Genomic DNA, 26,383 nt, shown 5'->3' with positions numbered 1-26,383 from the left:
AATAAGAGTTAAGTTTCTATGGCAAATTTTTGGTCACAAAATATTAGTAAACTTCTAAATAAAGACCAAAACACTTCTAATATTAAACACTGAAATAAATGTGGACCATACATAATTTAAGAAAAATTAATAAAAAATAGATAATTATTTGCTTAATTTTTGGTGAATCAGTGAGTGATGGTGATCATAAATTAAGGAATAAATGTTTATAAAGTGAAAATTGTAAGAAGCACTTCCTACTACTATGTAGTTAAAAAACAACAATAATATATATGGTGGGCTTACAGAGGACTTTCATACCCCATCATTTATCAGAATGCATTTGTATGAATATGTTATACATTACGAATTTTCATTTTATAGTAATTTGTATCATTCATTCATTCTCTAACCACTTATTCCAGTTCAGAGTCATGGGTGGCTGGAGATTGTCCCAGCAGCTCGGTACTTAAGGCAGGAACCAACCTCAGAAAGGATGTCTTTCCATTACAAGATACACTCACACACACCCCCAAACTCACTCGGTGTGGGACAATGTGGATTCGTGAATGAACCTCACATTCACAACTTTGGGATGTGAGAAGAAACCAGAATACCTGGAGAAAACCCAGGCAGATGTGGGGAGAATGTGCAAATTCCACACATACAATGGCCCTTGCCAGAAATCAATACTTTTTTCTCATTATAATGAAGTGATTTTGCACAGAACAAAATTATTTGAGGACCTGCTGTATGTGTATAACTTTAAAAGTGGTTGCTCATGAATTATATACAGAGATGGCTTTTACGAGTCTATTGGCATTAACATTTTACTCATTTAGGTGAAATGTGGATACTTCCCTTCCATTTAAGTTCTTTTATCTTCTCTACTTTTAAATATTATTGTCTTGTGTATCAAACAGTGGATAATTTTCTTTCAATCATCAAATGCAATGTATAAATCTAAGAAAAGAATAGTAATGGCATGCATCCTTATTTCTTCTCTTTATGTTGTTACTTCTTTCCATCTGATGTTCCAAATTTCTTTGCCAGATAAAACCAGTATCTGTTTTTATTTCAGTATTGGTGTCGATTGTATTTTCTCATTCAAGTTATGATTTCCTTGGCTCTTAGTATTACAGCTGATTTTTTTATTATATCCTGGACATTTTGTCTTTTTATCTTAGGAGACTCTGAGTCCTAGTTAATTATTTCACGTCAGTGAGCAGTCACCCAGGTTAGGGTTAACATGCAGGTCTTGCACTTCTTCTATAGGCTGTGGTTCCAATGGCAGTTTGACTTTCTAGCTTTTGCAGTGTTATTTTGGACTGCTTGATTCAACTGGTGCCATTGTCGTTTTCACTGGTCCCTGCCGGTAATACCTTAGAGAACAGAACATTTTGTGTAGGCTGTGGTGCCAGATGTCTCTCTGTAGGGGAGGTCTCTGGGAGGATATTTATACCATTTTCCCTCCCCCCTCCCATCTGTCTTGGTGTCCCTGAGCAGAAGAGGAGAGTTTCTGGCTCAAGGGAACAAGGAGGCTTCTCTAATTAGGAAACCTACTGTAGTGGCTCTCTTCTGCTGGCTCTGCCCACTTTTCTTGGTATCCCTTTGTGGTAAATGGAAGTCTCAGACCAGTGGAGAAGAATGTTTCTGTTGGCTGCTTATTCCTGGCAGATATCCCAAGCTATCCCCATTATCGATGATATCATGCTGGCCTGAAGTTGTCAGGACACCCATTCCATCAAGGTGAGGAATGAGTCTATCCCAACAGTCTTCTGTTGGTAGGTGAGAGTCAGGAAATATAGGGAAGGGGTGTTTCTTCTGTTGAGTAGGAAATACAAGACCTCCTGCTGCTGTGCTGTTCCCCCACTTCTAGGGCCCCAAACCAGCTCACTTTCTTCACATTTTCCAAGGTTCTCCTTTGGTTACTGTTTGTGATTTTTCCAGAGAATATAGATGCTGCAATTGCTGGGCATCATCACTCACCATGACCCGCTGCCCTTCCTCACCCTCAAGAGGAGGTGGGCTGTATGCCCTGATCTTGTAGACAAGTATCTGGTAGAGACATCAATTCGCTATGGGACCCCCCAGAGCCCTCGGTGATCCAGAAACGAGGCCCCCCCAGGACCCTAAACAGTGCCTCTGGCTATCCTGTGTGGTGTGCTGCCCCACTTCGGGTCCTCAGATGTCTAGCAAGCAGCCAGCCTGGGGAGAGCCACACTTGGGAGCCAGTGAAAACGCCGGCAGTCAGGGACCCCAGATCCCAAGGAAAAGCAAACTTGTGACTTGAGACTGCGGATTCGGGCTGAATACTGCCAGCAGGAGACTGCTCTATGGAGCAACGTCTTCTCTAACAAGGAGGACCCACTTGAGCGCCAGTTTGAGTGCTTTAACCAGGCCAACACCATCCTCAAGTCCCGGGACCTGGGCCCCGTCATCGGTGGCATCAGTTTCTCTCAGCTCACCTACCTGGACGCATTCTGGTGTGACTACATCAATGGCTCATTAGCAGAGGCACTTAAAGATGTCTTCATCACAGACTCCCTCAAGCAAGCGGTGGGCCACAAAGCCATCAAACTGTAGGTGAACGTGGATGAGGAGGACTATGAGCTGGGGCAACAGAAACTCCTGAGGAACTGGATGCTACAAGTGTTGCCCTAGCTGCTTTCCCTTCTCGTTTCTCTGGGGACTGTTCCCACCACCCACCTCTGGAGCCTACATACTGTTCTGGGGTTTGTTCTCTACCCTTCCAACCAATCACATCCCTGCCTTTTTTTTTTCTTAAAGAAAAGACAAATGAAAGTGGAAGTGGTGTTTCCTACCCTTTCCTGCACTCATGTGCCTGGGCTTCCCTTTTGTTTCCTTTTCCACTTATCCACTAATGTGTGTTTCTACAGCCACCTCCACTAAGACAAATGCATAGGGAAAATCAAAATCTATAGACATATTCTTTGTAAGGGATTGAAGTGAACACTGCTTTTGAGTGCATTGAGGGGTTATCAATACTTCTGACTTTATGAAGGCTCTTTAATTTTGTCTGAAAAACCAAAGGACTGCGAGTAAGGGAGCGATGTGGAAGGTGGAACTCTGAAGTGTATTTTGGAAATTAATCAACACCCTATTCCAAATTAAAGAATTAAAAAAAAGTACATAGTTGAAATAACTCTATGTAACTTAACTCATAGATTAACTCTATGTAATTTGTCTCCCTACATTTTCCTTTTTATAAGTTTTGATATTTTTTCACATTATTTGAAAGCCTGTATGTAAATATCATTCATAATGGCCATTTTTCCATTTGGTAGGCTACTCCTTATTTTATTAAATCATTCCCCTACTGTTAGACATATGAGTAATTTCCAATTTTCTACTATAATAAATAATATGGCAATGAAAATAATAATCATTCAAATGATATTTGTTTGAATATCATGTCCATGTCTATATGTGAAGCATTGTGCATAAGAAAATAATATCCTCATTTTTTAAACTAAATTCCAGAGTGCTTTTGATATGTTACTAACTAGAAGTGTGACATATGCAGGTTATTTTACTTCCCTGAGTTTCAATTCTCCACCTGAGAAAAGAGGGCCTATGCTAGGTGTATGTGTTTTTCTTAGGATTTTACATTTATCTAGTTTATGTTTTGATCTGTATATGCAAGTTATGTTTGGAACATCAGCAGTGGAAGTTGAGGGATTTCTACTTTCAGCATTCTACTTTATTTGCTAATTTTTAAAGAATAATAAAATATTTTGGATAATCTAGATTTTTTAAAAAGTTACTCAACTATGTAATTAAATTCAATAAATGCAATTGAATTTTTCTGTCAAGCTAGTGAACTTATTTTACCAAATGAGCTACTGGTATTTTAGAGGCCATCTCAATGTGTAGATCAAATACATTGGGAAACATACATATTGAGAATGTACATGCAGGTGCTGAAACTACTGTGAAATTCATATACAAAGAGAGATTAAAATGAGTGTATCTAGTTGACAGGACTGTGTGATAGATACTTTAAATTACCTATGAATATTCATTCTCTATATTTTCCTTTCTTATTGAGTTCATATTTTCCAGGTTAATAAAGCACCACATAAAAATTATTTAACCTTCTAAACTCCCATGCACTTAAATTAGAATTAGTGATCTATAACTGACCAATTAGATACGAGCTTTAATCTATTGGATGAGACTTCTAAAAAGCTGTTGATATCCTAAAAAAAAAAAATTCAAACTTAATTGATACTTGTGTTTTGCTGTTCACTTTCTTCTTTCCTGATAATTACACCTGCTGCTTATAGATACAGCAACTGTATTTCCTGCATAAGGTAAGGATACTGATAAAGAAAGAAAAAAAAAAACTTGCTTGGAAACTAATTGAATTACAGAGGTATTCATACCAGCTCAGGTGTCCTTATACCTGAGTCTTCCTGTTACATCAGAAAAATAAATTTCTATTTGGATAAATCTCCATGGGTAATATCCATTATGTGAAGCTGAGCAAATTTTTTACAGTTTCTTCATTATTCAATTAAATAAATATATGCTGATTTAGTAACATATGAATAGTATAATATTTAAATGATTTGTTTTTATGGCGAATGAGGGCAGTGAAATTATATGTGTTGGTATGTGTGTGTATGCATACATATATATGTATGTGTGTATGCATACATATATATGTATGCATACACACATACAAAAAAAGAAAGCTAGACATCTAATCATCATATAAGTGAACCTGAGGGATTACTGCTTTTTAAAGCAGTAATTATTTAGGTGGTCTAAATATGAAGGTATATTTAAAGCATAAGGATCAACATGTCCAAATATATAAAGAAATGGAATTGCTTACTATGTTTAAGGAATGTCAAATGATTTAATAACTGTCTTTCCTAGTAATCTAGGAGGACAGTGATCAACTTGTAAATCAGGTGCATCTGTAGCACTTAGCACTATCCCCAGCACATAGGAAGCATCCAAAAATATTTGTTAAATACATGAGTGGATAAATGCATTCATGAAAAATTCCATTTGGTTTGGAGGTTGTAGGATAGAAAAAAGCCTGAAATATATTCATCATTGTTTACTGATTAAATGTTTTTACCTGGTTGTATCATTCACAGTCTCTTATTATATAAGATGAGAATAATTATCTTAGGAAAGTGATATTTCTCAAAGGAAAGGCAATACGCCTATATGCATCCTATATTAATGAATGGGGATAATTTTAGGGGTTTACTAAACACTCACTATATATCATGTTGGACATTATAGAATTTGAAAAAATGCCAGATAATAGCAGTTTATTTCACTAAATTAACAAATATTTTAGTATTTTATGAGACTTTTTAGTAATTTGTGGTATAAAGAACTACAATTTGAAACATTTCAAGAAGAGGTTGCTTAATAAGTTATATTTAAGAAATACATGTGTTCAGTCCCAAGGCAGATGAATTATTTAAAACAAAAAATTTAGAGATTGAACTTTCTTAATTTATATAAATATTTCTTTCAAGATAACATACATTCTTAAAAATTAAATCTGTCTGTCTAGCCAATCTCCATTTCATCCTGAAATATAGTTCACTTTTACATAAAGTCATAAAAATTGCATTCTTCCAATTTCAGTTGGTAATCAACTGTGACATTAAATGGCATAAATCTTTGTTCAATTCATTTCCTGCTCCTTCGAAGAAAATGAAAATAAAGTGCATCTAAAAATGGAGATTATAGCAAGCACGGGAGAGTCTAACTTTTAAGTTCTTGGAAGTTTCTATTTGGTTTTAAACTTCTGCCATTCATCTCTTTCAATAAAAGAAAACTTGCTTTATTCTTGAACTAAAAATGACAATTTTAACATTCACCTTTTTTTTCATTTTAGGTCAATGTGAAAAGCATCACTCAAACACAGTTTTATGTTTTCCTTTTTAAATTTCAAAATATTAAGGGTGTACAAAAGTTTTAGGTTACATGGATCGCTTCTGTAATGCTTGAGTCCGGGCGATAGGTGTGTCCATCACCCAAATAGTGTTAATTGTACCAATTAGTAGGTTTTTGCCCCTCCTCTTCTTCTCTCTTCCCACTGGTGGATTTCCACTGAGTTCTACTTCTCTGTGTGCACTTGTGTGCTCATCAATTAGTTCCAATTTAATACATTTCAAACCGCATAGAAATCTCTAAGACATACGCCAGGGACCGCGCATTTTGGGGCAAACTGCACGTTATTTAAATCATCATAACTACAGATCATAATGCACTTTAGGTGTTGTTTTTCAATAATTATAACATTTTTATTTACAAAAACAATTAAACAACTATTTAAACAATTAAAGTTCTTAGTACTTTTTTAATGTATGGTACTGGGTAAAACATTTTCCTCTATGAAGAGGGACCAAACAAAATTTACATAAGTATCTAGATTTGCTCCTTTTTCCATAGGCAGCACAAACTCTGCAGGCTCTCATAGGAAATTTTTTCTTTCCACTCGCTGAAGTACACGTAGGTTCATGCTGCTTCGTATCACCTGATAACCTTTGGGTGGATCTTTACGAGGTGCTCTCCTTGCTCCCCCAGGGAAAGGGCTGGACAGATTTGTCTCTGGTTTCAGAGAGCCTTCATTATTGTCATCTGTTATCCAGTCTCTCACCACCTATAGCAGAGACTGTTTATACTTCATTTTTACTTGTGGATAGAGGATGTTGTACACTGTAAATGAATTGAAAAGTCCACAGTTTATAAGGTACAGCACTACTTTTTTTGTCCATTTCATCATTTTCCTTAGAATGGAACAACACGAAAGGAATTGATCCGCACGGTCAACACCTTTCATGTGGGCATTGTATTCTTTGATGCAGGCCGAATTTACATATTCTCTACCATTTTTCTATTTTTTTTTTTTTTCCTGTTGTCAAGACAGAAGTGTCATGGATCATTGATATCGTTCAGACAACCCACTTGTCTTTCCATGCTAGAAGAAGACTATCGCCTTTTCTGGAACATATTATGTCACCTTTTTTCATTCTTGATATTTTTATTTGCAAACTTGGCAGTAAAACTCTACTCTCCCTAATGGACAAGACAGTGTGCTGACATCTAAGGTCCATAACAGATGGCACTCGAAACACGAGAAAACTTGTGAGCAGTCCTTAACAGATGGCGCACGGAACACAAGAAAACTCGTGAGCAGTACGAAAGGTGTTAATAGTGAGTACATGTAGTGTTTGTTTTTCCATTCTTTAGATATTTCATTTAGGAGAATGGTCTTCAGTTTCATTCAGATTGTTGCAAACGGTATTAAATTCATTTTTTTTTTTATGGCTGAGTAGCACTCCATGGTATACATGTACCATATTTTATTAATTCCCTCATGAATTGATGAACACTTGAGTTGATTCTACATCTTTGCAATTGTGAATTCTGCTGCAATAAACATTTGAGTGCAGGTGTCTTTTGGATGAAAAGTCTTCTTTTCTTTGGGGCAGATACCCAATAGTGGGATTACTGGATCAAATGATAGGTCTACTTTTAGTTCTTTGAGGAATCGCTATACTGTTTTCCATAAGGACTATACTAATTTGCATTCCCACCAGCAGTGTATAAGTGTTTCTTTCTCTCTGTATCCATACCAGCATCTATTGTTTTTGGACTTTTTAATTAAAACCATTCTAACTGGAGCAAAGTTATATATCATTGTGGTTTTAAGTAGCATTTCCCTGATGATTAATGACGTTGAACATTGTTTGAAAAGTTTATTGGCTATTTGTCATTGTTTTGAGAAGTTTCTATTCATGCCTTTTGCCTACTTTTTAATGGGGTTGTTTTATTCTTGCTGATTTGCTTGAGTTATTTGTAAATTCTAGATATTAGCCCTTTATCAGATATGTAGCTTGCAGATATTTTCTCCCATTCTGTAGGTTGTCTATATGCTCTATTGATTGTTTCCTTAGCTGTGCAGAAGCTTGTTAGTTTAATCAAATCCCATTTATTAATTTTTGTTGTTTCTATGATTCCCATTGGGGTCTTTGTCATAAATTCTTTGCTTAGGCTGATATCTAGAAGCGATTTTCCAACATTTTCCTCTAGAATTCTTATGGTTTCCATGCCTTAGATTTAAGTCTTTTATCCATCTTGAATTAATTTTGTGAGTGCTGAGAAGTAGGAGTCCTGTTTCGTTCTGCACCAGCACCATTTATTGAATAGGGTTTCTTTTCACCAGGGTACATTGTTTTCTGCTTTATCAAAGATCACTTGGTTGTAGGTAGATGGTTTTATATCTGGGTTCTCTGTTCTGTTCCATTGGTATATTTCTCTACTTTTATACCATTTCCATGCTGTTTTGGTTACTATAGCCTTCTAGTATAGTTTTAATCTGGTAATGTGATGTCTCCAGATTTGTTCTTTTGCAGTCTATGTTTTTCAGCTCAAACCTCAGGCAGTACTAGTGAACATTATAGCTTAATGTAAGGGTAGCTGGGAAGCCAGAGAAGATTAGTCCAAGCCAGTGATTCTCCTAATACTGACTTATTCTGTGTCACTGGGCACATTCCTAAGCCTTTCTATACCTAATGTTTTGGTTACTCATGAAAGTTAAATGCTTATCCACTTGGGAGGGACGATCTGTCAATTTATGGCTTAATTTGTAGGTACTTTTGAATTAGAAAGATTTTTAAAATTACACATTTTAGAGATTTTTATAAAAAAATTTAAAAACTACAAACATGAATCGAGGAGTATACGTAAATTACTAACATCCATATTAAAGGTTCAACAATTATCAAGATTTCTCTTCTTCTAGTCATTGTTATTCAAATTTCTATACTAATATCTTAAGAGGATTTGCCAAACATGTAATTTCACTCCTACATTCTAGAGTTAACTTATATTTTAAATGGAGATTTTATTACCAAACTACTATGCTTATGTCATACACACACACACACACACACACACGCACACATTCATGCCACCACCATCATGAAAAATAACAAATATTTGAAATCACCAAATATCCAATTCATATTAAACTATCTCATAATATTTCAAATATATCTCTCTTAGAATTCAAAGTAGATTAAGATAAATTCTATATATAACTTTTAGTTATTATAATCTTTTAAGTGTCTTTTAACTTGCCATAGTCCTTCCTCCCCCTTTAATGTCATTGATTTGTTGAAGAAATATAGTGCATTACTAAAGACCTATAGCTTTGCGTATTATGACAATATTTTCCCCTTAAAATATGGTAGTATATTTTAAATTTAATTTCCCACGCCTCAAAGTCTTTAAATATTGATGATATTAGTAATATGAGTTTCAACTTATGCCTTCCAGCTTGGAAATGCTCACTTAGGACATAAGTTTACCTGCAGTGCAAAGCCCACTCCAACTCTACCCCATCATGTCTGTATTTCATTATGTTTCTTAGAGATCCTGGGAGGGAGTTGCAGCAATTCAAAAAGAAATCAAACTGGTTCTCAGAAAGAAATCTGCTTTTGTTATTTGATTCTAACCTTTTAACCAGAGAACACCATCGCACTCAGAGCTGGTGCTGACTACTTGCGCATACCATGGGAGGAAAGGGTGGTGAGTCTGCCCTGAGCTGTTAGCAGGGCACACTGTTCTGTGATGGACTGGAACTCGAGTGAGGAGTTAGAGTAGAACAGTTCTGCTGTTGACTCCATCCTGCAATTTATCACATGAACTTCAGGGGAACAGTATTTGCCCTTCTAGTTTCGCACAGTCTTTTTGAAGACAGAATTCATTTCACTTTTGCCCTATCCCTCTTTCTATCAGGGATTAAAACTATTTCCCTAAGCCAAGTGGAAAAGCATACCACATGCCATCTCCTCCATAATCCTCTATTTCTTTATCCCAGATGCCCTTGCATTAATGCTTTTGGCCAAGAAATGAAAGAAAGATTTTTCTTATCTAAAAAAGACCTCATACATGTGACAACATCAGGAATCACTGACCTTTCTTCTTGGCAATCAAAGTTCTGTTTGGACTTTGCTGGAAGACCCCAGTAATGAGCACTAGATGGTATTGTGGTATTAAGCCAACAAGAAGAGACAGATATAATAGAATAAATGATACAGCAAAAACACATTGATAATTCAGATTGCCTGAAGTGACATTTCAAATAATTGAGGAAAACTTCGTAGTCATGTGTTTTAAAATATATATAAGAATAAACTTCACTCTTTACATTAGGATTCATTTCAGATACATCAAAGATTTGTGTATAAGAATAAAACCATATGTTTTAGATTTATAATAAAATATTTTAAAATTCAACTATATGACACTTAAAAAGGTCTACAAAGAAAAAATATACATATCATGTTGGAAAACATATTTCTGTTCATTTCACAAAGAAAGAGCCATTTTTCATAATATGTAAAGAGCTTCTACAGATCAATGAGAAAAATCCATAACAATAGAAGAATGAACAACAGCTATAATGAGATTTCTCAGGGAAGGAGATGCAAAAGAATCTTACAGAATAAAAAATGTTCATTTTCAATTGTAATCAAATCAACATAAATTAAAATTATATTAAGATACCATTTTTTTCTCTTTTTATATTGGTAAAGATTATAAAGTTTGAAAAAACAGTGTGTTGGCAAAGTCTGGGTAAAAACCTTCATTTACACTATTAGGGTATGAGAAATAGCAAAAAACTGAAAACAATCTAACTGTCTTTCAATAGGAGAGTGATTACATAAATAGTGGCACATTAATGCAATAGAAACCTATGTAGATGGTTAAAAAATATAAGGAAGCATCTCATTTGATAATTTCTAAGATATATTGTTAAGTAAAGCTGTACAACAGTATGTGTAGTATGCTTTCAACTGTGTGAAATAGGAGGGTGTATGTGTTTATAAGCACATTTGATTATATAAACAAAACATATGTGGAAATAACCACAGAAAATGATAATATAGGGTGCACTCAAAGAAAGAAAGTATATAATTGAAGATCAGGTATGTAAAAATGACTTTTTCGCTGTTTATTCTTTTATATGTTTTGAATTTTTACCTTTGTTAATGTATTACATCCACAAAAAATAACTAATTATAAATTTAAAAGATTCAAGAAATATGATATGTGAAAAATGCAATATACTAGCAGTCACAATTTTTTTTTATAATCACACTGGAAATTTATTGACTCACGTAGGTTACCTGATTAGCAGTCTCAATTCTATCTGCAACCCTAATTTTCCCTTTTCACGTAACATGACATTGTCGCAGGTTCTGAGAATTAGGATGGTGAGGCCATTATTCTGCTGCCAACTATAGGTAACCTTTGGGAAATGCCTCCACTTTCCTCATTTGTAGTATGGAAATACTATAACCTCAAAAACAATATAGGACTGTTATTTCTGCTTTGCAGAAGTATGGTTATGGTTTATTAAATAGTATAGAGTCAGTAGTCAGAGGTACAACTACCAATTCTGGGTAGGTCTGTCATCTTCCAGAAATGTGACCTTAAGATATTTCCTTCAATTTTCTTAGCTTTGATTTTTTACCCTTCATATGGGAATAAAAGTATATACTTCATTATGCTTTTGTGAAAATTAAGTGAAATAATACATAAAAAGCTCAAAAGACATAGTGGTGAGACTATTTTAATTTAATATATAGATGAATCTTAAAGCTTAATACTGAATAAGAAATTATAGAAAACATACATCATGTTACCATTTTTGTGTACTTAAAAGTCAAAACTTTCATGTTTAGAGAGACACATATATGATAAAACTATATAAAAAAAAGCTAAGAAACGTAAACTCAAAACTTACAAAATGACTGCTGCTGGAGTTGCATGGAAGAGAGATTCATGGAGAAGTGTATAGTTACTTCCATGTTACTGAAAATATTCCAATTCTTAAGTTAAAGGGTGAATTTACCCACTCACTCTAGCCCAGGCAACAGAGTGAGACTCTGTCTCAAGAAAAAAAAAAGGGGGGTGTATTTACAAAGGATGAATTTGTACTTTTATTATGATAGTCCCCAACATATAAATAGGTTATCAACATCTATCTATCCTTCTGTGTTCATCCAATATTATATAATAAAATATGTAATTATTAATTTTTCTAAAAAATTCAAAATACCATGATTGGAATGAGCAATTATAAAATAGCCTGGCAGAGGGGAAATGTCCACTCCACTTATTATGAAAAATAATCATTGTATCATCTTCCCAATACATAAATTAATCTATTAGTTATTTAAATATAATGAGAATAAGTTCTTCTGCTATAATAGCAATAGGAAATTAAATAAAGTCAAATATTCTTAGAGAAATATTGATTCAATCCATTTATATCCTCTCAATTAACACATTTTTCATTAAATTATCAATATTTCTTTTGATCCTAATTTCCTCTTTTGGATTGGATCCTGCAGTCCAGTTCACTATTAGCAAATTTTATTGGGTTTACCCCACAGTAAATCCTTGAGAGTGAAGTCAGCATACATTTCAAATGAGGAAAAGAAAAATGAACCTAAAGAAAATTGACCTGCATCCTTCAATTGACTTTGAAACAACCACAGAGCATTTTAAAAATCAGGTTTAGGACTATTTATCGTAGTAGAAACCTAGAAAGAAGATGCTCTTTACACTAAAAGGAGGAAAGAAAAAAAAAAAAGCTAGCTCCAAGGAAACATACAGATTAAAAGCTTCTTATCAATAAAAAAGATCTAATTACTATTGTCAAGATTGTCTTTTATGTAGCACCTCAACATTCAAGAGAGGATACCATCTGGGCGGATTTCAGTTAGATGGTGAAGGTTACCTAGCAGAAATGTCAGCAATAAAAACTGCTTTCTCGAATCTTTCTGATTAAACACTCTGGCACTAATTCACTCAGAGTTATTATGGAAAACTGTGATGTTCGTTTGTTAATCCTTGAAAAATTTAGTCCTGAAATCCACAAACTGTTTGAAGTCTATTTTGTAATCTGATTCATATTATGCATCCATAATTGAACTATAATTATCTGTCTTTTTCAGTGATGTAATTAAATCACAGTGATTCAACTCTCTATGATGATTGAAGGAGCACGTGGCTTTCGCTCTTCATTCTTTTTGTAAAAGGTTCTTGTATTGCCAGTGAACTGAAATCTGTGAGACTGCATTAAAGTAGTTAAATATTTCTACCTTTAACAAGAAAATGTTGAGAAGCTACGGGTTGCTACTGTTATGTCTTCCTCTAATGCAAAAATATTCTGAGGTAATTCTACCATATAAAGTGCACCAATTTTATTACCAAAGGAGAATCATCTTCATAGAATCATTCCATCTCCTTTCCTTCTGTAATAAATAAGAGTTTAATTTGAAATATGACGGTGATGTTTTGTAAAATCAAGTTCGGATCACAATAGGATTTGTGAATATGTGGAAATGCCTACCAGATAGCCTCAACATAGCATTCTAATCTAACTCATGTGCTCAGAAAAGAAGGAGAGATTTCTCCCCTTTAAGCCTATTTGGGAAATATCTATTATTTTTAAAGCTTTGATTTTCTTATTTTCTTATAAGAAAAAAATTGCTTGCTCTTCTCTTATTATTAATATGCAGTTTTTCAAAAGATGAACTTCTCCCAAATTAAATTATTATTTTCTCTTTGAGCAGGCTGTCATTAAACTTGATGATGTTCCTTAAATTGCGTTTATGAAGAGGAATAATTCCACACAAATTCTAAAAATAATCCCTATACAAAACCATTTATGCTGGGCACAGTGGGTCACACCTATAATCCCAGCACTTTGGGAGGCCGAGGTGGGAAGATCACTCGAGGCCAGGAGTTCAAGATCAGCCTGGGCAACATATTGAGACTCCATCTCTACAAATTTTGGGGTTTTTTTTGTTTGTTTGTTTTTATATAGCCAGGCATAGTGATGTGTGCCTGTAGTCCCTGCTACTTGGGAGCTTGAGGCAGGAGGATTACTTGAGCCCAGGAGTTTTAAGTTGCAGTGAGCTGTGATTGTCTCACTGCACTCCAGCCTGGACGACAAAGCAAGACCCTGTCTCTAAAACAAAACAAAACAAAACAAAATAAAACTAACAAAAAATTCATTTACTACCTTTCATAAACTATAAGTGCAATGGCCTGCGTGGCTCTCTTGGCTTTCTTTATGCTTATCCGACTGTCTCCTTTTCCCTTTGTCTTCTGGTTGGGTTTCATCAAGGCCTTGTATTAACTGTATTTAGTGTATGTAAGGATATTAAGCAGACTTAAAAAATGAAGTAAAAATCAACGTAAGTCATGTCTTAATGCCAGAAAGTATGACATGTCCCTACATTGTACATCAACGCATGGGATAGAAGGCTCCTACCTTACCAGTCCTCCTCACTAAAGTTCTGCCCTGACATCCTAATTGCAGCCTGCTGCCTCAATTCATGTCCCTAGCACTGCTTACACAGGCTGCTTTGTCTTTGTCATGCTGTCTTTCCTCCTGGGGCATCTGCATGTCTTCCTTCTTATTCATTCTAAATATATCAACTGCTATGAATCAGTATGAAATGGGTTTGAATCACCAAATCATCTGTCATATCTCTCTGAGTATTAACAGGTAAACTGGATTTAATACCTGGCTCACTCTAGTAGCATCACTATCTTCCTACTGTCTAACTCCCCTGACCTGACCTATTCTACCACTGACAGGGCTTCAAAAATCATTTCTGAAAAACATCAAGGTTTTTATATTGAATTTTCCAAATAATTGTCTAACTTTTCAATTTTAATATATAAATTTATTGGTGACAGCATCACTGTTATGAACAATCCCTGTGGAGTAAGGGATAACTTTTATCCAACATTTATTCAGAAATGCTTAATGAGTGCTGCTATGTACTAGCTACTGAAGTTACAGAGGAATATGAAAATCTTCCTGTTTTTACAGAACTTTATAGGGTGATACGGATATTGTACAAGTGAAATAAATTAATATAATGATTTTGAATAGATTTCAATAGTATAGAAAAAAATAAACATAGCAAAATGAAAGCAACAGAGGTTTATATATTTGGAATCAACAAAAGCATGAATGTTGAGAAGGTACTAGCCATAGGGTAAGCTGTAAAGCGTGTTCTAAGGGAAAGAACAACAAAAACAACTTTTCTGAAGAAAGGACCAAAAAAGTTAGATCATATATGTCACGAAAAATGTTATATTTCAAAATGAGAAAACTTACATTAAAATAGATTATTTGAGAGAACACAGTTCTAGAAAGGAGTATAAGATTATGCTAAATATCATTAATAATGCTAAATATTAAAGTCTAACAAGAGCCTATATTTCAATCAATTGTGAAGATTTAATGCTGATCATGACAATCACATTCAAGAAAATCTAGTTTAAACCCTTTATTTCACAAATGCCAAAAGTTCAATGACCTAGCCAGGGTCACAGGCCTAGTTTATTAGCAGCAATCCATAGCTCTATTTGCTCTTCACAAATCTGTAGAGCTACAGTGATAACTGCCTCACTAACTTATCAAGACAATTATAAGAAATAAATATTTTTTCATTATTTCATTTCTTTTTTGATACAGTTTCCTTAAATTTGCCTTATGATAATGATTTACTATAAAAGAGGGTTTTTTTAAATATCATCACTATTTTTAAGGAACCTCTTGAGTTGAGATCATATAGTAATTTGGCTTTTGAAAAATCTCTAATTTGATTTCTCTCTACACATACAGGGCAGGTAGAAAGCAAACAAAATTTTTGAACATATGAAAATAATAGATGAGCATATAGAAACTTGACAAAATGGAATGATTCATTTCAAATTTTATAGAAAAATTTAAATTTACACAAAAAATAGAATATAACAAATTTTCATGTACCAATCATTTTAATTCAATAATCATTACATTATGATTATTTTCATATTGTACCATTTCAACCTCCCTCGGTTATTTTGAAATACATCCCAGACCACCATTTCTTTTCCAATGTGTGCACGTTGCTCCTGAGTTGATCACTGTTTCCAGTAATAAAGGCTCAGAAATATGTGCTTTTGCTAAGATGTAACGTGAGTTCACAATTCTTCCTATTTCAAAGGAGGACTTCAGGTTGTTTACTTAACTAATATATGTTTTTGGTTATCTTTGAAATCATAGTTTTCAGCTGTTTAAACCTCTCTCCAACTCTTCTAAAAATGTCATCATGTTTACTAATCTTGCCTTTGTCACAGAGCTCAAAACTGGGATTTGTACTGTGGTAAAATTCTTCCTACCACTGCATGTATTGTAAGAAATGCTACAAGATCCCATGTGCTCATTGCTCATTAGGGAATAGTAGAAAAATTCCCCATGCTATGCCTGGAAGTGCTTATAATAAATTCTAGTGCGTGTTAATAGGTGAACCAGAGCCTGAATTTAGTTATGTAGAATATATTTGCTGTGGGTTTGCTAAAAATCCTCCAGTTGAGACATGCTGGACTAAAACAGTCATGGTTCAAGGGTGGAAGGGAGTATTATCAAAAACATCTTAGTTGTACTTTGTCTCTGCAGTTAATACATTTCCCATATGGGATATCTTTTCCTCATATGGTTTACCTGGGTTTGTAGCCATGAAGTCATATGCAGATAAAAAATCAAATATTTATTTATAAAACTTTGTAGCTAAAATAATAATATCTATCTTTTTTATTATTCTTCAATTTCTAAAGTAAATATTTATGCAAAGAAAGGAAGAGAGTGAGGAAAGCCAGGAGAGATGAAGCTTTCCTAGAAAGCATGAAAAATTAAATGTAGTAGAGGCTTAAGTGATTACATAGTTCAGTGTTTCTGACACCTGGCTAAATATGGAATCACCTGGGAACCTTAATAAATAAAAATCTGTGCCTGGGTTGTACTTTCAGAGACTCAAGACTTAATTTATTAGGGGTAAGACATGTATATATTTTTAAAGCTCTTGAGGTAAATCTAATGTGCAGCCACTGTTGAGAACTCATGATAGACTCCAAGATCCTCATGAGACAATTGAAGCCCAAAGAAGTATAATGCAGAGGACACATGGGTGGTTAATGGCAGAGTCACTATTATGCATGAGCCCAGGTGTATCATACATCTCTATGGCATGTCACCTCTTGGTCCCTTTTTAATTTCTCTGCTTGGTAAATTACATTTTATTCCTTATGTGCTGCTGTTCATGTATAGTCATCGCCTGTATTAGGTACTCATGCAATGAGTTAGGAGACATTTCCAATAGGAAGCACAAGTCTTGGCAATAGTTCTTTGGATGCTTTCCACTGGCAGCCTTATCTATCGAGCTCTCTGTTGGCAGAGTTGTTCACTGAAGCAGCTTCAGAGGATACCAGCTTCTATTAATAGGGCTGTTTTCTACATTGGTAAAAGGCTTCCTACTTCCCAGTCTTTACTGTATCTCCTGGAAATATATTAGCTCCAGTTAACTTACTGCATGTAATATATATCCAAAGAAAATGACAATCTGTGAGAAATTATGGGATTCTCAGCAGGAATTTTCACAGCTTGTAAGAAAAATAAAATAGCCCAAACCTGCTTATTTCTTGTGAGAATTTTTTCCACATTGTTTTTCTACTCATTCTTGCTCTACTCTAATATTTAAATAATGGACTGTTATAAAGCACAGGGTGTATATTTATCATCTTGCTAAATTGAAATATATGTGCTACAAGTATTGGAATACTTTTTACTACGAATTTACTTAGTTTCAACAACCCATCACCCTGAGAGTTTCCTATAATTATCCGGAGAATTATTGAACATATTATGTCTGACAAAACCCCACAGTTTAAGTCCATAACTATAATTTTTGTTTTGTCATGCAATTGAAGTAAATAGATGGAACATATCTTTTAAAAAACCAGAGGTGGTCTTTTCATTAGATATCAATTCAAATTTAGCAAAACAAAATTCAAATTTTATGTCTAATTGCCTTAAGGAAGATTATGATTTGAGATCATCTTATACAATAGCCAAGAAATAACAGTTTATTAAACCAAGATCATCTTTTGAACCAAACCTAATGGATTATTTTAATCTTTCCTAGACACCACTGTGTTCTAGGGCAATGGTTCTTATAAACTCTACGTGCCTTTGAATCACTTGAGGATTTAATTTAAATATTTATTGTAATTCAGGAATTGTAGGGTGAGTTTTGAGAGTTTACATTTCTAGCAGCTCTCAGAAACTCCCCACACTGCTTGCACATGGAACCTTCAGAAACCGACTTTCTTGAGTAAGCAGTTACTAGAGTACTGAGAAGATCACAAATCAAAGTTAAATCATTAAGACTATAGAGGGATTGCAGTCAAATAAATTTTCTAGCTTGTATTTTACTAATATCTTCTCAAGCCACCTATACTTATTTGGAGCTAACAACATTTCTATTTTAAGAAAACTAAAGATAATATATAAATAGTACCTGAAAGAAATGGAGAAACTAGAACAAGAGTTAATAGCTGTGGGTTTTTCAAAGATCGAAAACAGCCTACAGTAACCTCTTCTCCTTCCTTATGATTAGAATTATCTCTAAACTATATATTGTTTAGTTAGCAAATCTATAAAGTTGCTAACTGAAAACAATAAATTATTCTCAATATTTTACATGTTTTTCCTTCACAGTGAATAAATTTTTAAAAAAACAAAGCTCAGATCATATTTATATATGCAACTCAGGTATAATAGATTAATTTGCACTGGTGGTACAAGCAAGTAAATATATTTGGCATCATCTTTTCAAGATTATAAACCAATGTGTCTCTAAAACCACATTTATTTTCCCAAATCCAGCACTATTGTATTGCACTCTATTCCTAAAGGTATTTCTAGAAACATTTCCTGTCTCAGGGAATACAGGAATGGGTGATCCATCTAACCTAGGTTGCCCCCTCATTCGTTTTCTCCCTTTCTCTCTGATAACTAAAGGTTCTGTTTAATTGTATCTTTTTCTAAATAACTCTTCAACATTCTGAAAGACAGACAATTTTGGAAATCCCTGAAACTCTCTATTTAAAAAAAAAAAATCATTCCAAAGCTATTATAGACCAGGCTTTAGCTAATTAGAAAGCACTTCCAGTGAGGGAACTTTTAACAGTAAATATCTTCCAGTGGTCTCATAAAATATGTGATTGTTCAATTGAAGTCCAAAACAAAAAAGGAAAAAGACTCAATCCACATGCCAAGACCTTTATACAACACATAAATTCTGCAGAAGTAATTAGATTTTGCATTTTTATAAATAAAAAGAACATTACACTTGAGATTATGCTTAAACTACATTTACTTGCGTCTAATTAGAGTTATAATCATCTATCAATGTGAAACTAGAAACTTTCTATTAGATTAACAGGTTTATTTTTCCAAGCAAGAAATACTATCAGATTTGGTGTATTTGTGCCAATAAAGTCTGAAGAAAACAATTTCCTAAAATACTGTTAAATATCTTTTGGTTTGCTTGAAAAAAAAAATTACAACGTATTTTCTCTACTGGGAAAACAAACAAAAAAAGAGATAAAGGACAAGGAAAGTTACTCTCATTTTTAATCTTTGAAAATATCTGCTGAATTTTTGTAATGTGAAATACCACATTTGACTAACATCTGAGCTCATTACTAAAGAGTTTGAAGCCTTAGGCTCCTGGATAGTGCCAAGATTTAGGATTTATAATATGATCATTATCCCTAATTAAAGAATGATCAATATATACCAATAATCATTGTTTTAGTGTATTATAATATGTGAAGGTATAATTCTTATTTTAAAAAATTAATATCTCAGATCCAGAAAGTTCCATAACTAAGTAACCTAAAATGAACAAACCTTTCTCTGATTTTTAAGAATGGTAGAATACTATCTCTTTCTGCACTCCCAGTGCGAGATACATATTATTTTGCGGTATTCAGGAATTTGAAAGACCAAACATAAGGTAAATGATTGGAGGGATAATCTTCATTTTCAATGAACATCATGGCTTTGGCATTTAAGAGCAACAGAAAATTTTTTTTTGAGTCTTTTTCCTTATTTTTTTTTTATTTTTATTTATTTATTTATTTATTTATTTTTAATTAATTTTTTTTTATTTTGGCATATTATGGGGGTACAGATTTTAAGGTTTCAATAAATGCCCATTTCCCCCCCTCCCTCCAAAAGTCTGAGTCTCCATCATGACCATCCCCTAGATGGTGCACATCTCACTCATTATGGATGTATATACCCGCCCCCCTCCCCCCTCCCACCTGCCCAATACCCTATTACTGTAGTACCTATGTGTCCACTTAGGTGCTACTCAGTTAATACCAGTTTGCTGGAGAATATATCTGGTGCTTGTTTTTCCATTCTTGGGATACTTCACTTAGTAGTATGGGTTCCAGCTCTAACCAGGAAAATATAAGATGTGCTATATCACCATTGTTTCTTAGAGCTGAATAGTACTCCATGGTATACATATACCACATTTTATTAATCCATTCTTGGATTGATGGGCACTTGGGCTGTTTCCACAGCCTTGCAAATATGAATTGTGCTGCTATAAACATTCGAGTGCAGGTGTCTTTTTTGTAGAGTGTCACTGGATCATTTGGGTAGATGCCCAGCAATGGGATTGCTGGATCAAATGGTAGATTCACTTGTATCGCTTTAAAGTATCTCCATATTGCTTTCCACAGAGGTTGAACTAGTTTGCAGTCCCACCAGCAGTGTAGGAGTGTTCCTCTCTCTCCGCATCCACGCCAGCAAACATCTCTAATCATCAGGGAAATGCAAATCAAAACCACAATGAGATATCACTTAACCCCAGTGAGAATGGCCTTTATCAAAAAATCTCCAAACAGAAAATTGTATTCTAAATAGAAAATATAAAGAATGAGATAATTTTCTTTAAAACATTTAGCATCAAAATTAATAATCTTTCAAACAAAAAATTGGATGGAAATGATGATACAATAGAACATCATAAGCATAGAAGACTTTTGTATTTTAATTGCCATTGTGTTTTTTTGTATTCATTATTATTCATCCTTTTATGTTAAAGGTAATTGTCAAATATCGTAGCATCACAAGTGCACTTACAGAGAAAAACACTGTATATTTCCAAGTAAGCAACATGAATGAGAGAAGGAACTTAATTGATTTGGTAAAGATTCTCATGGAAACACAATGCTAAAAATTATAAACCATAAAAAATGGAGAAGTGTCTAATTTAGGAATATTAAAATTAGTGTGATTATCCTTGTTATCAACTTAAATGAGATTTTTAAGGAATATTACTTTCAGCAAGTACATTTATATATTTAAAATATGTTCCCAATGTAATAATAAAACACTTGTAAAAGCACTATCAAATTTAACCAAAATTAAAATAACTGGCTGCTCTCCATTTATATTTTTGACATATAAAATGAAATAAAAGATGAACTGGATATGTTACTCTCATAAATTTGTTTAATATAGTTGCTGCTTTGACATTTCTCTTTAAGCCTGACATAAGTTGTTTGAGACCCTGTTGTACTCTGGCAGTTTTGAACAAGTTAAAACTTCCCCTCCTACTATGGTTGTCTGTTATATAGCCCACATATTTATTATCTCACTGACTCAAAACTCAACATACCCCATAGCTGCTGACCATGACAATAACTAATGGTAAGCACCAGAGTCAAATAAAATCCCCACTTCAGGAGTGTTTTCTTTAAACTAGCCAATCTACAACTCCTGTGGGAAAGCCTAAGGGATAAGGCCCATGGACCTTAATAAAGGCTTAGCCCCACAACAGCTTTTTCTCTTTCTCACTCCCCACCTAGTTGAGCTCCCTGATGCCTCTAGATTTCCCACTGGCCTTGGGTCAGCACCCCTACCCTCTGTGAGACCTGTGAGTAATAAATTTTTCCCATTTCATGGATTTTGATTTCAATTCCTCATGTGTCTCACCTCACATACACACCTGAACCTAATTTTCCTCTGGGTCAGAGCAGGGTGAGAGCTTATAAGCACTCTCATGAGAGAGCCCTCAGACCAAATTAAAAAGAAATCATAAAAATTAAAATCAAAACATTTACTGTGTTTATGGGTATTCAACATGTTTGTTATACACAGGAAAATTGAAACTGTTAGATAAGAAGAGATTTTTTTTAAGCTGAAACATGAAATTATGCATCTAAATTAGTGTTTCCTTGTTCAAAATAATCTTTTCAAAAATATTTCAACTGATGTATTAAAACTGTCCTCTGTACCAGAAAAATAATTCTATGAATAAACTGAAGAATAAGAAAATTTTGCCGGCCGGGCACGGTGGCTCAAGCCTGTAATCCTAGCACTCTGGGAGGCCAAGGCGGGCGGATTGCTGGAGGTCAGGAGTTCGAAACCAGCCTGAGCAAGAGCAAGACCCTGTCTCTACTATAAATAGAAAGAAATTAATTGGCCAACTAATATATATATATATATATATATATATATATATATATATATATATATATATATATATATATAAATATTAGCCGGGCATGGTGGTGCATGCCTGTAGTCCCAGCTACTCAGGAGGCTGAGGCAGAAGGATTGCTTGAGCCCAGGAGTTTGAGGTTGCTGTGAGCTAGGCTGACGCCACGGCACTCACTCTAGCCTGAGCAACAAGCGAGACTCTGTCTCAAAAAAAAAAAAAAAATTTAAAAAAAAAAAAAAGAAAGAAAATTTTGCCCTTTGAGACTAAATTGAATTTTACAATAATAGTCAAATATAATGAAGATAATATTAAGCTCAAGAGGAGTATTATTATTGAAGGCAAAATATAATGTATAGCTAAAAAGATTGAGGGAATTTTTAAATGTGAGTTGGAAACTAGTTTTGAAAGCACTGCCAGTCAGCATCAGAATATTTTGATCAAGGGACACATTATGGGGATATTAAATTGCTTCTCAAATGTGTTAAGTGAATATCACTTATTTCTGGACATTATATCTTAGAAAGTGAGAACCATTTGTATCAATTAAAATTGCATCAAAGTATGTGAATACATAATAATTAACATTTTAGTTTTTATATAATCCACATAATTTTAATGAAAATCATAGAAAAATGAAAAACATACTAAATATAGAGAGAGAATAATGGAAGTCCTGTTACTTGCATACTAATATCGCCTCTAAGAACAACACCAAACACAAGAAGAAAAAAAGTAAATCTACAAGGATAATATGCCCTAAGCCATAACTTTAAGAAAAAGAACACCAAATTTCTAATTAACTATAAGTAAAAAGAGAAAAACACCAAATTCCAACACATGAACTTATTTCCCTACACCAACTTGATGCTGCCAAAAGCCCATGTTCCACCAAGAGTAGCCAAAAATAAAAAACAAACAGATAAATACATGAAATAAGAAAAAGGGGGAAGAAAGAAAAGGAAAGTTAATAAAAGGGAGAGTTTTATTAGAAACTGACACCAGAAAGCTTGTCTGGAAATACTTTAAAAATGTACCCAATGCTGTTCCCAACACAGACCGCAGGGAATGAACCTTAAAGTACACCTTGATTCAAAGGGGGTGGGTATGCTTTAAAGGAAAAAGCACATTTTAAAGAGCCAGGTAAAATGTAAAGATTAGGCACTGAAATACATACATTCTAGGAGAAACAAAACAAAAAGTAAATGGAGAAGCACACTTTGGTATTAGGATGATGAAAGAAACAAGAAGACAAAGGAAAACTTTAAAGTTCTGCAAGACAAAAGAAATTCATAAAATCGAAGACTCACAATTATGCTACCACAAAAACTAAACAACCAACCAACCAACAAACAACAAAAAAAACACCCACCCAAAAGCACCCACCAAAGTATCTATGGTATTTAAACCAACAGAGGTACCTATACTGACAGAAGAGGGCATCATTAAACCAGGATTCTCCTAAATGCATCAAAATGATAAAAATGAACAATAGGAAAGAAAAGTTTATACAAAGTAATTGCAAGAATTTAGGAAATAGTATTTCACAGAGCTGAGGAATTTCATAATTTCAACCAAGAGAAATCCTACCCCTAAAAAGAAAAAATCAAAATCAGTGAAGTCAATAGTCCAAAGAAACTTAACTGTACTTGAGCAAGCATTTAATGATATGAAATCACCTTGATTCAGAAATTTCCAAATTACAAGCACAAATGGACAAAAATCAGGGAGAAAAAATATTTGAATAAACTCAGCAAAGAAATAAGAGAAAGAAGAATTATCTCAGATATAAATAATGTATTACAATGAGTCCAAAGTAGAAAAGACTCAAGTGATAATTTAAGAAAGGACGTTAAAGAAAGAAAGCAAAGGAAGCAAAAGAAAGAAAATAACATGAAGGATGTAAAGATCAGTAGAAATGGAAGAGATAATAATATAGAAAGCTGTGAAAATGTAAGAAAAAATAATATTGCAGTACCAGAGTTTCTGACAAAGAAAAATAAAACAATAGAATACAGCTGTTATTTAAAACTACAATCTAAGAATACTTTCTAGAAATAGAAAAGAGGTGAATCTAATGCTAAAAAGTCTCACTAGGCACCTAAAAAAATAACTCCAAATAATCAACTCTGAGACATAGCATAGTAAAGCTTTAAGATTTCAAAAATAAAGAATATGTCTTCTAAACATGAAGGAAAATAGTCCAAATAATTAACAAAGCCAAAAGAATTAGAATGGCTTTAGGCTTTTCAAAGCAACTTATGGGACTTCTTGCTTCTTGCACCAATGTATACAGGTCTTGGAATAAATCACTTCAGTCCTTACAACTAGAATAAAACTGAACATACTGAAAACCAATTATTTCTTAAACCTGCAGAGAACTAAAGTTATAGAACTAAGTGCCTCATCTAAATAATGAGAGAGCGGCACATCTAGAATGACACAGCCAAAATTCACTTGGAGCAGAAGCTGAGGAAGTCTCTCTCTCTGAAGAAGAGCACGTTGGCAAACCCAAAATCAACAATGTAGGCAAAACCAAGGGCATTACAGTAATATGAAATCTCTTACACCTGCGGCTCCCCAAAACATTAAACATAGCCCAAATACTGGCCTGATAAACATACTACTTCACACTGAAGGTTTACCTATAGATAAGCAAGTATACCAACAAATCTACATCAAATTTTGCATTAAGTTTGAGCATTCCTCCATGGAAACTATTTGGATGATTCAGAAGGTTTTGGGGAATAATGCAATGAGTGCAGTGCAAATAAAAGTGTGGCAAAAACGCTTCAAAGATGGTCGATAATCTGTTGAAAGTGATCCACGTTCTGGAACATCTGCAACAAGCAGAACACCTGAGAATGTTGAACATGTTCGGGTTAGGTCAAGAGACACAGGGAGAACTGTGTGAGGTCTCAAGGTGCCTGCTTTGAAGGGACTGAGGCGTGATTGTCCTGTGTACAATGTTTCTTGTTATTTTGTATCTTCTTCAATAAGTGTCTCTATTTTTCATATTACATGGCTGGATACTTTCCAGACAGCCTTTTTATAGTGTGAAATGATAACCACAATGTAGCTAATTAACATATCCATCACCTCACATAGTTCTGATTTTTTTTTGTGTGGTAATAACACTTAAGATCAACTCTATCAACAGAATCCAAGTATTCAATACAGTATTATTAACTATAATCAATATGCTCTATATTATGTCTTCAGAACTTATTCACACCATATATCTGAACAATTGTACCCTTTGACCAAAATATCTCCATTTTCCCCCGGACTTCAGTCCTTGGCAACCACCTTTTTACTTTCTTCTTTTATGAGTTCAACTTTTTTAGATTCCACAGATAATGAGATCATGTATGGCTTAATGATGTAGATACATTTTTAGAAATGCAATGTTAGGCAAGTTTGTTGTTGCATGAACATCATAGAGTATACTAGCACAAACCTAGATAGTACAGCCTACTACACACTTGGCTATATGGTATAGCCTATTGCCAGGAGGCTACAAACCTGTACAGCATGTTACTGTACTGAATACTGTAGGCAATTGTAACACAATGGTAAGTTTTGTATCTAAACATAGAAAAAGTACAGTAAAAATACAGTGTGAAAGATAAAATAATATATATATGCACCTGTATAGGACACTTACCATGAACGGAGCTTACAGGACGAGATGTTGCTTTAGGTGGTCAATGAGTGAGTGGTGAGTAAATGAGAAGGCCTAGGACACTATTATATAACTTTATAAACACTTTACACTTAGGCTACCATAAATTTATAATAATAAGTTTTTATTTTTTCAATAATAATGAACCTTAGCTTACTTTAGTTGTTTTACTTAATAAACTTTTTACCTTTTTAAACTTTTTGACTCTTCTATATCAATATTTAGCTTAAAACACAATACATGTTACAGCTGTGAAAAATATTTCCTTTCCTTA

General features: G+C 34.0%; 1 pseudogene; it reads left to right on the top strand.

Moving 5' to 3' along the window:
- Positions 1-1,938: 1,938 nt before the first annotated feature.
- Positions 1,939-3,729, top strand: LOC105878025 (death effector domain-containing protein pseudogene; annotated as a pseudogene).
- Positions 3,730-26,383: the final 22,654 nt, after the last annotated feature.

The sequence above is a fragment of the Microcebus murinus genome, chromosome 10, assembly GCF_040939455.1.
Source record: "Microcebus murinus isolate Inina chromosome 10, M.murinus_Inina_mat1.0, whole genome shotgun sequence".
In the NCBI taxonomy this organism is placed as follows: domain Eukaryota; kingdom Metazoa; phylum Chordata; class Mammalia; order Primates; family Cheirogaleidae; genus Microcebus; species Microcebus murinus.
This window is presented reverse-complemented; position numbering and strand designations above follow the sequence as displayed.